At 42.3% G+C, this 12,264-nt stretch overlaps 1 long non-coding RNA gene across 1 annotated transcript; it reads right to left on the reverse strand.

Moving 5' to 3' along the window:
• Nucleotides 1–351: 351 nt before the first annotated feature.
• On the reverse strand, nt 352–11,779 carry LOC134667079 (uncharacterized). The gene is made up of 4 exons (XR_010098602.1): nt 11,687–11,779; nt 4,219–4,272; nt 2,846–2,943; nt 352–419 (listed from the first exon to the last, which is right to left on the reverse strand). It is a non-coding gene; the product is annotated as an uncharacterized LOC134667079 (long non-coding RNA).
• Between the last annotated feature and the right edge of the window lie 485 nt (nt 11,780–12,264).

Below are 12,264 nucleotides of genomic sequence, written 5' to 3' on the forward strand. Positions count from 1 at the left end.
TTTAATAGGTGCGTGCCGGCGGCGTATAGAAACTAAATAAGGAGAACATTTTAGCGGTGCCTGATGTAACAATTCCATAGAATTCATTACTGTACCAATTTGTCGTATACGTCAATTTTAATATACGTCAAAATTTAGATCTAGATCCGATCCATATCGTATTTAGATCAAATTTTTAGCGTATATTAAAATAAGAATCAGGCCGTTAGTGTATGTGTGTGTGTATTTTGCATGTGTTCCTACGTGAAGCGTGACGCCACCTACCACCCTCTTATTCCTGGAATTGATATTCCTGCTCCGTGAGAGCACGATCCAGCACTCTCTTCTCGTCGATATTTTCATGTTAATGGACCCCGACGTGGTCACGGGGTACCACCTTACATAGTAGTTCCTAAATCTCGCTGACTCGGTGTACACCGCTGCAACAACACTTAACTTGAAGCAACTGTACAACTGTACTATCAGAAAGCAGAGGGCCTACCTATCACGTACATCGAATATCGTAAATTTCGAGTAACTATCTCTTTTACTCCAATTAAGGCGAAACAAGAGTGACAGAGATAGTTGCTCGAAATTTCCGATATTAGCATGCATTATTCGCACTATAGGTTGGGCCTGTAAACAGTAGACTGTAAACTGTAGACTGTATTTAGACTGAAGTCCTCAAACTGACCAACATTTGTCCCTTCAAGTGGCGCCAGCGAAAAGGCGAAAAGTAGTCAAGTGGCGCCGCGGATTTGCTCAAAAGCAGTCACGTGGCGGAGCCCCGGTAGGTGGTCAGCGCAGATTAAGAGAATTTTACAAAATCGTCGATTTAAGCTTTTCTACGTTTGAAAGTATATTAAATCACATAATATGTGATTACGCTTATTATAAGCGTTAATTACGCTATTTGAATATAGCAATTAAATTATTATAATGTTTATACATTTGGCCAGACCTAATTGAACTCCGCTCCGGAAGAATAACGGTATGTTATCCTTGTCTAACTCACTACCTAAGTTTGGGCGTTAGAAGAGCGTAACATACTTAAATACGTTCAATTTCATCTCTAAATACGGCAACATCTTATTAACCACTCACTGGTGGCCGACAGTTTACTGGTTTTCGCATTGATCCGTGAGTGGTGGGCCGCCAGTTTAGTGCTTTTCGATCCAACCATTAACTGGTTGACCACCACTTGAAGGGTTAAGCGACTTTAAAAAGAAATCTTGAGTTATGATTGTTAGTACACCGACGCAATGTATTAGTAGGTACTGCGGTACTCACTGACAGTACCGTGCCTGCAGCTGGCGCCGTGCACGTCGCAGGTGTGGGAGGCGGTGAGGTCGTGGTTAAAGGTACTGCGGTACTCACTGACAGAGCCGTGCCTGCAGCTCGCCGTGCACGTCGCAGGTGTGGGAGGCGGTGAGGTCGTGGTTGAAGGTACTGCGGTACTCACTGACAGTGCCGTGCCTGCAGCTCGACGTGCACGCCGCAGGTGTGGGAGGCGGTGAGGTCGTGGTTGAAGGTACTGCGGTACTCACTGACAGTGCCGTGGCTGCAGCTCGCCGTGCACGTCGCAGGTGTGGGAGGCGGTGAGGTCGTGGTTGAAGGTACTGCGGTACTCACTGACAGTGCCGTGCCTGCAGCTCGCCGTGCACGTCGCAGGTGTGGGAGGCGGTGAGGTCGTGGTTGAAGGTACTGCGGTACTCACTGACAGTGCCGTGCCTGCAGCTGGCGCCGTGCACGTCGCAGGTGTGGGAGGCGGTGAGGTGGTGGTTGAAGGTACTGCGGTACTCACTGACAGTGCCGTGCCTGCAGCTCGCCGTGCACGTCGCAGGTATGGGAGGCGGTGAGGTCGTGGTTGAAGGTACTGCGGTACTCACTGACAGTGCCGTGCCTGCAGCTGGCGCCGTGCACGTCGCAGGTGTGGGAGGCGGTGAGGTGGTGGTTGAAGGTACTGCGGTACTCACTGACAGTGCCGTGCCTGCAGCTGGCCGTGCACGTCGCAGGTGTGGGAGGCGGTGAGGTCGTGTTTGAAGGTACTGCGGTACTCACTGACAGTGCCGTGCCTGCAGCTGGCGCCGTGCACGTCGCAGGTGTGGGAGGCGGTGAGGCCGTGGTTGAAGGTACTGCGGTATATACTCACTGACAGTGCCGTGCCTGCAGCTCGCCGTGCACGTCGCAGGTGTGGGAGGCGGTGAGGTCGTGGTTGAAGGTACTGCGGCACTCACTGACAGTGCCGTGCCTGCAGCTGGCGCCGTGCACGTCGCAGGTGTGGGAGGCGGTGAGGTCGTGGTTGAAGGTACTGCGGCACTCACTGACAGTGCCGTGCCTGCAGCTGGCGCCGTGCACGTCGCAGGTGTGGGAGGCGGTGAGGTCGTGGTTGAAGGTACTGCGGTACTCACTGACAGTGCCGTGCCTGCAGCTGGCGACGTGCACGTCGCAGGTGTGGGAGGCGGTGAGGTCGTGGTTGAAGGTACTGCGGCACTCACTGACAGTGCCGTGCCTGCAGCTGGCGCCGTGCACGTCGCAGGTGTGGGAGGCGGTGAGGTCGTGGTTGAAGGTACTGCGGTACTCACTGACAGTGCCGTGCCTGCAGCTGGCGCCGTGCACGTCGCAGATGTGGGAGGCGGTGAGGTCGTGGTTGAAGGTACTGCGGTACTCACTGACAGTGCCGTGCCTGCAGCTGGCGCCGTCCACGTCGCAGGTGTGGGAGGCGGTGAGGTCGTGGTTGAAGGTACTGCGGTACTAGGGAATGCAAATCGGTTATTTTTTGTATGGAAATAATCGGTTATTAACCGAAACCGCGGTTATTTCCATACAAAAAATAACCGATTTGCATTCCTTATGCGGTACTCACTGATAGTGCCGTCCCGGCAATTCACGTCATTGAGTTCGCAGAAGTTTTCAAATGTATGATGAGCGGTCAAGTCATGATTGCCTGCACATACTTTTCCCCTGCAACACTCAAACAATCACTACCCTGCTTAATTAGCCTAGTTGCTATACACTCTAGCCGCCCAGAGACCTATAAAAAGGTCTCCTGTTCCATTCTAATTTGAACTTTGTGTTGACATAATAAAATTTCATTTTGCTTGGCAATGTTTGACGTATGGGCGGCTAGAGGTTAAACTCGCGATCAAAAAAATCGACTCAAGCAATAAAACTTTGAATGCAATTTTATTACGAATTTATTCAGCTACAAAAAACAGTAAAAGACAACGATCTCGCTTGCGTAGTTTTATTGCAATTTTTGTACAAAATGGCATTTTGCATGGTTATGATATGCACGAGTTGTGGCCCCTTGAGACCAATAAAAACCGGTGTAACCGGTTATTTCTTATCAGTCGCTTATCAGAAGTTGACCAGTACACATCTCCTCGCAATCTTTCACCGGAATCACCTTGGAAAAATGGATACCACCTAATGGCTCCTCTTCACGTTAGGCTAACGCCAACGCCAACGAGGACGCATTTACGCGTTAGAGGGCGCAAGTGATATTGCTATCTCATTCTACCGCATGGCTGCGTCCCTCGTTGGCGTTGGCGTTGGCCCAACGTGAAGAGGAAGGAGCCTTGAGCTGAAGCCGCCGAAGTAGTCGCTAGTGTAGTTGGGGTCATACTAGAATTGCCCGATTGACTTTGCAGTTAGTCCGAGTATATTACATAAGTATCTATCTAATCTATCCATATAATTATAATCAGAGCTCGGCGGGGGTGAGCTGTTTTCAGAGTTTGCACAACATGGACATGCCTTGTCATTCGATGGTATATGTGGTGTAATTTAATAACTTACGAAATTATTTTATATAGGCTGCCTTTCCGCTACGATCTTTACGTCGCCATTTAAACAAATTAATGTTATAGCAAGCTTTTTTAGTAAACCTCTTCAAATAATATGTATATCCATCCATATGCTACTATTAAAGTTTATTTGTACATAAGGCATTGTCATTTTAGTTTAAATATAATTAATAAAGTTTTATTTTAATATTTCTTTCTAAGGTAAGGTAAGGTGTATCTATATTAATTTCTATACACTTGACATAAGTGACGTCAAAATGGCTCACCCCTGCCGAGCTCTGATTATAATATAATACCTTTAAACGAGCTTTTATTTGTTTATTTATTTATAAGTTTATTTATTTATATATATATATATATATTTCGGGGATAAAACGGGGACGTAACGGGGGCGGTGGAGGGCCCTCCACTCTCCTCCGCCCCTACTTACTCGCTGAAGATACCGCAGTAGGCGGAGGTGTTGCAGCGATCCAACTCCGCCTTCCTGACAAGGAAACACATTTATTCATTACATTTTATTCATATCAAGCAATTCAATTCCCCATACAACCATTTCTAGTCGCCGTTACGACGCGGTGTTGACACATCTTGTGTCGACACCGTCTGTTTCGGTCACAATTCCAGTCGCAGAGTCGTCGCCGTGTCGACACAGTTACCAGAAATGGGGAAGGGTCGACACATGACACAAAGTGACATAAAGTGTGGTCGCCGTGTGCACACATTGTTTCGGGTTTGCGACTACTTTATGCCAAAATTATTCGTTCATTCGTTCATTTCGTTCCTGTCAAATGGAAACTGTCAGATGGAAAAATGCTTAAATAAAAATAAGTGTCATTAATACGCCATCTCTAAAACGGATTACAAGACGTAATTATATATTGTTTGCATTTATATTACAATAGGACTTAAATTATTATGGGGAATTAAACTGCTCGAGTGATTTGATAAACTAAGTGTAATATAATTAACGCGCCACCACATTGTTTTAGTTTAGCCGGAAATGAAATTGTTTACTTCTCAGTGCCTGTGTTCATAACTATATTATTTGATGCCTTTTTAGTACTTCGATGCGTATACTATACTTAAATAACAGAAATAACGCTTTACATACTACGAAACTTGTTAATTATGATGTATAAATATGGTTTAAGGCTGAGAAATATTGCAGTCACAAAGTAGTCGCAAATGTTTCGACTTTGTGTCGACTCTGTGTAGACACATGACACGCGCTGTCAAAAGTAATAACAAAGTTACTGGATTTGCAAAATGGCTCCTTGTGTTCATTCGTTTTCAGATATTCTCAAAGTGTAAGAGCCATGCCGTGGAATAAAAAAAAGTTAATCGTCATATTTTAATCGCGATTAATTTAGTCGACCTAACATAGATTGAAATTGCATTAATCTGAATATTAATCGAATAAATTATCGATTAAATCTCGATTGAAAGTTGACAGGGGGACATTTTTGTACGTAAATGGAATAGGATTTGCATGTAAATATTTCCCACCTTTTCGGGGCGGGGACAAATGGGAACACACAATTTTTGGATGTATTCCCATTTATTCCCGCAGGGAACAGATGGAATAGGATTTGAAAGTAAATATTTCCCATTTTTTCCCCCCTTATCGGGCTGGGGACAAATGGGAACACACAATTTTCGGATTAAATCCCATTTATCATTTATCCTCGCAGGAAACAGATGGAATAAGATTTGCTTGTAAATATTTCCCATTTATTCCACCTTATCGGGGTGGGGACAAATGGGAACACACAATTTTCAGATGTATTCCCATTTATCCCCGTAGGGAACAGATGGAATAGGATTTGCATGTAAATATTTCCCAATTTTCCCACCTTTTCGGGGTGGGGACAAATGGGAACATACAATTTTCAGATGTAATCCCATTTATCCACACAGGGAACAAATGGAATAGTATTTGCATGCAAATATTTCCCATTTTTTCCCACCTTATCGGGGTGGGGACAAATGGGAACACACAATTTTCGGACGTAATCCCATTTATCCTCGCAGGGAACAGATGGAATAGGATTTGCATGTAAATATTTCCCATTTTTTCCACCTTATCAGGGTGGGGCAAATGGGAACACACAATTTTCGGATGTATTCCCATTTATCTCCATAGGGAACAGATGGAATAGGATTTGCATGTAAATATTTCCCATTTTTTCCACCTTATCGGGGTGGGGACAAATGGGAACACACAATTTTCGGATGTATTCCCATTTATCCCCGTAGGGAACAGATGGAATAGGATTTGCATGTAAATATTTCCCAATTTTCCCACCTTTTCGGGGTGGGGACAAATGGGAACATACAATTTTCAGATGTAATCCCATTTATCCACACAGGGAACAAATGGAATAGTATTTGCATGTAAATATTTCCCATTTTTTCCCACCTTATCGGGGTGGGGACAAATGGGAACACACAATTTTCGGACGTAATCCCATTTATCCTCGCAGGGAACAGATGGAATAGGATTTGCATGTAAATATTTCCCATTTTTTCCACCTTATCAGGGTGGGGACAAATGGGAACACACAATTTTCGGATGTATTCCCATTTATCTCCGTAGGGAACAGATGGAATAGGATTTGCATGTAAATATTTCCCATTTTTTCCACCTTATCGGGGTGGGGACAAATGGGGACACACAATTTTCGGATGTATTCCCATTTATCCCCGGAGGGAACAGATGGAATAGGATTTGCATGTAAATATTTCCCAATTTTCCCACCTTTTCGGGGTGGGGACAAATAGGAACACACAATTTTCAGATGTAATCCCATTTATCCCCGCAGGGAACAGATGGAATAGGATTTGCATGTAAATATTTCCCAATTTTCCCACCTTTTCGGGGTGGGGACAAATGGGAACACACAATTTTCAGATGTAATCCCATTTATCCCCGCAGGGAACAGATGGAATAGTATTTGCATGTAAATATTTCCCATTTTTTCCCACCTTATCGGGGTGGGGACAAATGGGAACACACAATTTTCGGATGTAATCCCATTTATCCTCGCAGGGAACAGATGGAATAGGATTTGCATGTAAATATTTCCCATTTTTTCCACCTTATCGGGGTGGGGACAAATGGGAACACACAATTTTCGGATGTATTCCCATTTATCTCCGTAGGGAACAGATGGAATAGGATTTGCATGTAAATATTTCCCATTTTTTCCCACCTTATCGGTATGGGGACAAATGGGAACACACAATTTTCAGATGTACTCCCTGGCGTGACAAGGTGACGTAACGTGACAGGTGCGACATTTCGACAAGTCTCATTGTTGCTGACGTCACAGGCATCCATGGGCTACGGTTATCGCTTACCATCGGGCGGGCCGTATTCCTGTTTGTCACCATCATTGTATTATTTTTAAAAACTATTATATCGGCAAAAACATGTATTTCTTTTGCGATGTTTATGATGATAATGATGGAAATTGTCACAAGATTTCAAAGAACTTTCGGTAATTCTAAGTTCTGTGTCGGAATTTCGTGACAATTGTCGTATTTCTTGTGACAAATGTCATTAGCTTCGCAAAATAACTTATTAACTGGCGATATGGTCGAGTTTTTTTTTAATTAACATGTTGGTGGCAAACAACCACACCGCCCGTCTGATGGTAAGCGTTTACCGTAGCCCATGGAGGCCTGTGACTTCAATTACAGTGATGTAGACAATAGGGAATATTAGGCAAAGCTCTGCGTAGGTGGCACTAGTAGTACACATACAGTAAACAAACATGCGTCACTACGTCACTCACATATCGCCTATCGTGAAACACGACAATCGAGGGTTCGGTTTCTGCCTCTCTATCACTCTCGCATATTCGAGCGATAAAGAGGCGGATAACTAAATTTCGATTTTCGCGTTTACCCGTAGGCACTTGTTAACAAACCGCCTTGATGCATCAATGTCATATTTTATTGTCTTTGAAAACTTGTCAAAAAACAGTTTAAGGCACAGTATGTATAAGTTAGTCTATGAATTTACTGAGTCGGTAGTGCTGCACTCTGGCGGCAGAACATTGCAGTAATATACCCTATTGTTGGACCTGTCACGTCCTAAAACCTATAAAACAATATTCATGACGACTTTTATGACAACATGCGTAGCCGCCATCTTGGATTATAAAATGGTCATCATTTTCGAATTCTGCACTCCCTAAAACCTATAAATCGACATCCGTGACGACGCAAGTTATCTTTATTTTCAGATCTAACCAATTGCTACAGAATACAAAGGACAAAAAAAGAAGCAAGGAGGTAATGAAACAAGCAAAAATACTGATGATTCCTCGACGCAATTGGATGATTCTTAAATTGTGTCCAGATTTTCTTGTCATAAAAGTTTTTATTTTTCACATATAACTCACACAAGCTCCGTGACATTTCGACCTTGTAATTTTTTAAATGTTTTTGTTTATATATGCGTATCTCACTAGAATAATATAATCAAGGTATGTTTATGTTTGATGGTTGAAATAGTAACTCTAAAAATTATATTTGTGTCTTATATTCCTGCCGAAGACTTTTATTTTTCCTTTTCCTTCTACACAAGTTAGGCCAAGTAATAAGAATTTAGGGCTCTCAATTTTATCTTGACTTCTACATCAGTAAAGCTACGAGGCCATGTTTGGTATCGTTTTCGTATAAATTCACAGTACCAAATTTAGTTATGGTATCACATTGACACCATTCCGAAGTAAAAACATATAAACTTATTAAAATACTTTCTTTTAAACTCCTCTTCACGCTTAAACTGCTGAACAGTTTTAATTTAAAGGTACACATATATTTTGAGTCCCGAGACAGGACATGATAAGTTATGTCAAAAATCATCCTTTAAAGGTGTGAAATGTGGTGCAGGGCGGAATTCAGAATTGAATTCTTGAAGTTAATACTTACTGTTTAAGTTTAGGTTTGAAGTCATGTTTTTTATCATTTTCAACTAAATCAAAGATGTAGAATTGTAGACCATCCCAAATTTCATATAAATCGGTTCAGCGGTTATTGATTGTCCGTACAAATTTTCACGCCACTTTTCACACCTTCAAAAGATGATTTTGGTTATAAGATCTATCCTATCTCCTGTTCCGGGACGCAAACTATTTCTATACCAAATTTCAACGAAATCGGTTCAGCGGTTAAGCGTCAAGAGGAGTTTAAAAAATACCGGCCAAGTGCGAGCCGGACTCGCGTATTAAGGGTTCCGTACATTAAGTCCGCCTCGCGCTTGGCTGCACATTTCTAATAGGTTTTCCTGTCATCTTAATAATCGTGATAGGAAAAGGACTATTTTGTGTATTTTTTCAAAATTTATGACCTAGTAGTTTCGGAGATAAAGGGGGGGGGGGCAATGGTAATTTTTTGGGTATAAAATCAATTTGTTTACGTTATATGTCCGTCTTTGGGTCTCTAATTTACATATATGTACCAAATTTCAACTTAATTGGTCCAGTAGTTTCCGAGAAAATAGGCTGTGACAGACGGACAGACATACAGACGCACGAGTGATCCTATAAGGGTTCAATTTTTTCCTTTTGAGGTACGGAACCCTAAAAAAATTGTTTTTAAATTTTGTGGAACACGGCCTAGCACCTTCACTGATGTAGAGATCAAGATAAAATTGAGAGCCCTAAATAAAGTTTCAAGAGCGGATATCTCAAAAACTATTCAATATATGGAAAAAAGTGACTAAATAAACTTGTAACAAATTAAATTAACTTTCATTTTCTATAAGTGGCCATGTCGCTACGATGCATAGTTTCCGAGATATAATCGAAAAACCGGAAAATGGGACCTTCAAAGCCCCCTCTCTCCCCCCCGCTCAAAGGCTACGGCCGAGGACTTTTGATATGTTCACCTCCTAACTTGTCCAAACCAAGTTAAGGAGCCAAAAATTGTGTTCTGAGCATTTCCCTCTACAACTTTATTGAGCATTCGTTGCCTGACCTAGTAGCGTATTGCATTTCTTTAAAAACTTTTCTGTAAAAGGTTGACGGGTGTTGGGTGTTTATATGGTTTTGGTCGATTTTTATCATTCGCATCGCCCATGATGACTTACTAGAATTACGAGCACACGAGACACTAATAGTAGTTTGACAAACCTTGGTTTTCAAGAGGTATTTTATATTGACATTTGCTGTCACAAATTTGCTGTCAGATTTAGTCGCAAACCGCACGCAAAGTGCACACAAATGTGTCGACACCTTGTTACGGAAAAGTGTAGACACGGCGACGACACTTTGTTTCGAAACAATTCTAGACACATTGTGTGGACTCTGTTACGACACATCTGACATTTAGTTACCACTTTGATGATTCTGCGACTGGAATGGTTATATGGGTCGTTTATTGTAAAATATTAAACATATCCCACCGATAGTTCATTCTTTCCTAAATGTTTAAATAACGATGATTGGCTTCTTTATTCAGCGACAAAATCCTCTATATATAGTTTCGAAGGGCTGATATAGACGGCGCGCGAACTCGCATGCGTTTGATGCAATTGAACCGACCGATCGAAACCCGCAATGGTATGAAACTCGCATGCGAGTTCTCGCATCGTCTAAATCAGCCCATGTCGATGTCAATTTCAATTGAGTATCGAGAAATAAACTACATATTCTGGCTTAACGATGCTTTTGGATCAAAATATTATGTAATTGTGATTTATCTGTAATAAATTAATTTAAAAAATCGCTTTTCGGTGAATGAAAACATAGTGAGGAAACCGGACTTATCCCAATAAGGCCTAGTTTCCCCTCTCTCTGGTTTGGAACGTCAGATGGCAGTCGCTTTCGTAAAAACTAGTGCCTATGTCAATTATTGGGATTAGTTATCAAGCGGACCCCAGGCTCCCACGAGCCGTGGCAAAATGCCGGGATAACGCGAGGAAGAAGAGTAAATCTTGATTAAAATTATACTAACAACAAGGATACAATATAACATTTTATTTTTAGATAACAGCAATTTACGCGTTAAAGATATTTTCTAACAAAACTCGGATTACCTGTCGACCAGGGGACCGATTTTTGAAATTCGACCACTCGATTTCGTGTATTTCGTTAAATGATATCTCCACTGCTAGGCGTTTAAATTCTACTAATAGAATTGAAATCGAGTGGTCAATACAACTAGATTCCAAATTTTGATCGCTCGTATTTCAATAATTTCAATTTCGCCGTTTTCCACCGATTTTCGAGTGACGAAATCGAGGGATCGAAATTCAAAAATCGGCCCCCAGTGCACCCGCACTAGACTGTAGCCATGCGCTACGGTTATCGCTTACCATCGGGCGGGCCGTATTCCTGTTTGTCACCATCATTGTATTATTAAAAAAAAAACTTTATTATATCGGCAAAAAACAGCTATTTCTCTTGTGATGTTTATGATGATAATGATGACAATTTTCACGAGATTTCAAAGAACTTTCGGTAATTCTTGACAGCAAAATTAAATGAGTTCTGTGTCGGAATTTCGTGACAATTGTCGTATTTCTTGTGACAATTGTCATTAGCTTCGCAAAATAATTACTTATTTACTGGCGATATAGTGGAGTTTTTTTGAATTAACATGTTGGTGGCAAACAACCACACCGCCCGTCTGATGGTAAGCGGTTACCGTAGTCTATGGAGGCCTGTGACGTTAGTAACAGTGATGTCGACAAATGCGACATTTGTCACGTTGGTGAAATAGGGCCCTGGATGGCATGGGTGTTCTAGACTCACGACCGCAGCGACTCGCCGCTGTCTAGCGACACCGTCGCGTCGGGCGGTTTATATCACTGTAGATGTAGACCCAGTGCCGGCCCTACCTGTAGACCCAGCGCCGGTCCTACTTAGACCCAGTGCCGATCTTACCTGTACACCCATTCTCCACCTGGCCAATATTGTTCAAATCCAATATTTGCATGTATATCTGCCGATTTGGGCCGCAATACTTCGCTGCTGTCCCCGATGGGTGCCTCTTTGTCGGGAGCATCCTTATTGTCATCGTTTTTGCCATCTCGCCGAATCCTGTAAGAGTGTATACAGGGTGTTTCTGACCATAAGGCTTTAAATTCAGGGCTCGATTCTACTCGCTAAACTGAGCTACTTTTATTATGGCACCAACCTCGAAATCCCGAAAAAAAATTGTACTTTTTCATACATTTTGGCTGATCAGATGTCAACGTTTTCTAAGGAAATGCCAAAAAAAATTCCCCGATTTTAAGGTTGGTCCCATAGTAAAAGTAGCTCAGTTCAGCGAGTAAAATCAAGCCCTGGTTTTAAAGCCCCATGGTCAGAAACATACTGTATAGCAGTATAAGATATAGTTTTTTTAGGGCTAGCCAGGATGACAATCGTTTGTCGAGAAACGCTAATTAAAAGTAAAAAGGAAGTATTCGCTTCTTGGGAAACATGTCACACCATACAAAATATATATTCGCTCCTTGGGA

This window comes from Cydia fagiglandana, chromosome 8 (assembly GCF_963556715.1).
Source record: "Cydia fagiglandana chromosome 8, ilCydFagi1.1, whole genome shotgun sequence".
Lineage (NCBI taxonomy): Eukaryota > Metazoa > Arthropoda > Insecta > Lepidoptera > Tortricidae > Cydia > Cydia fagiglandana.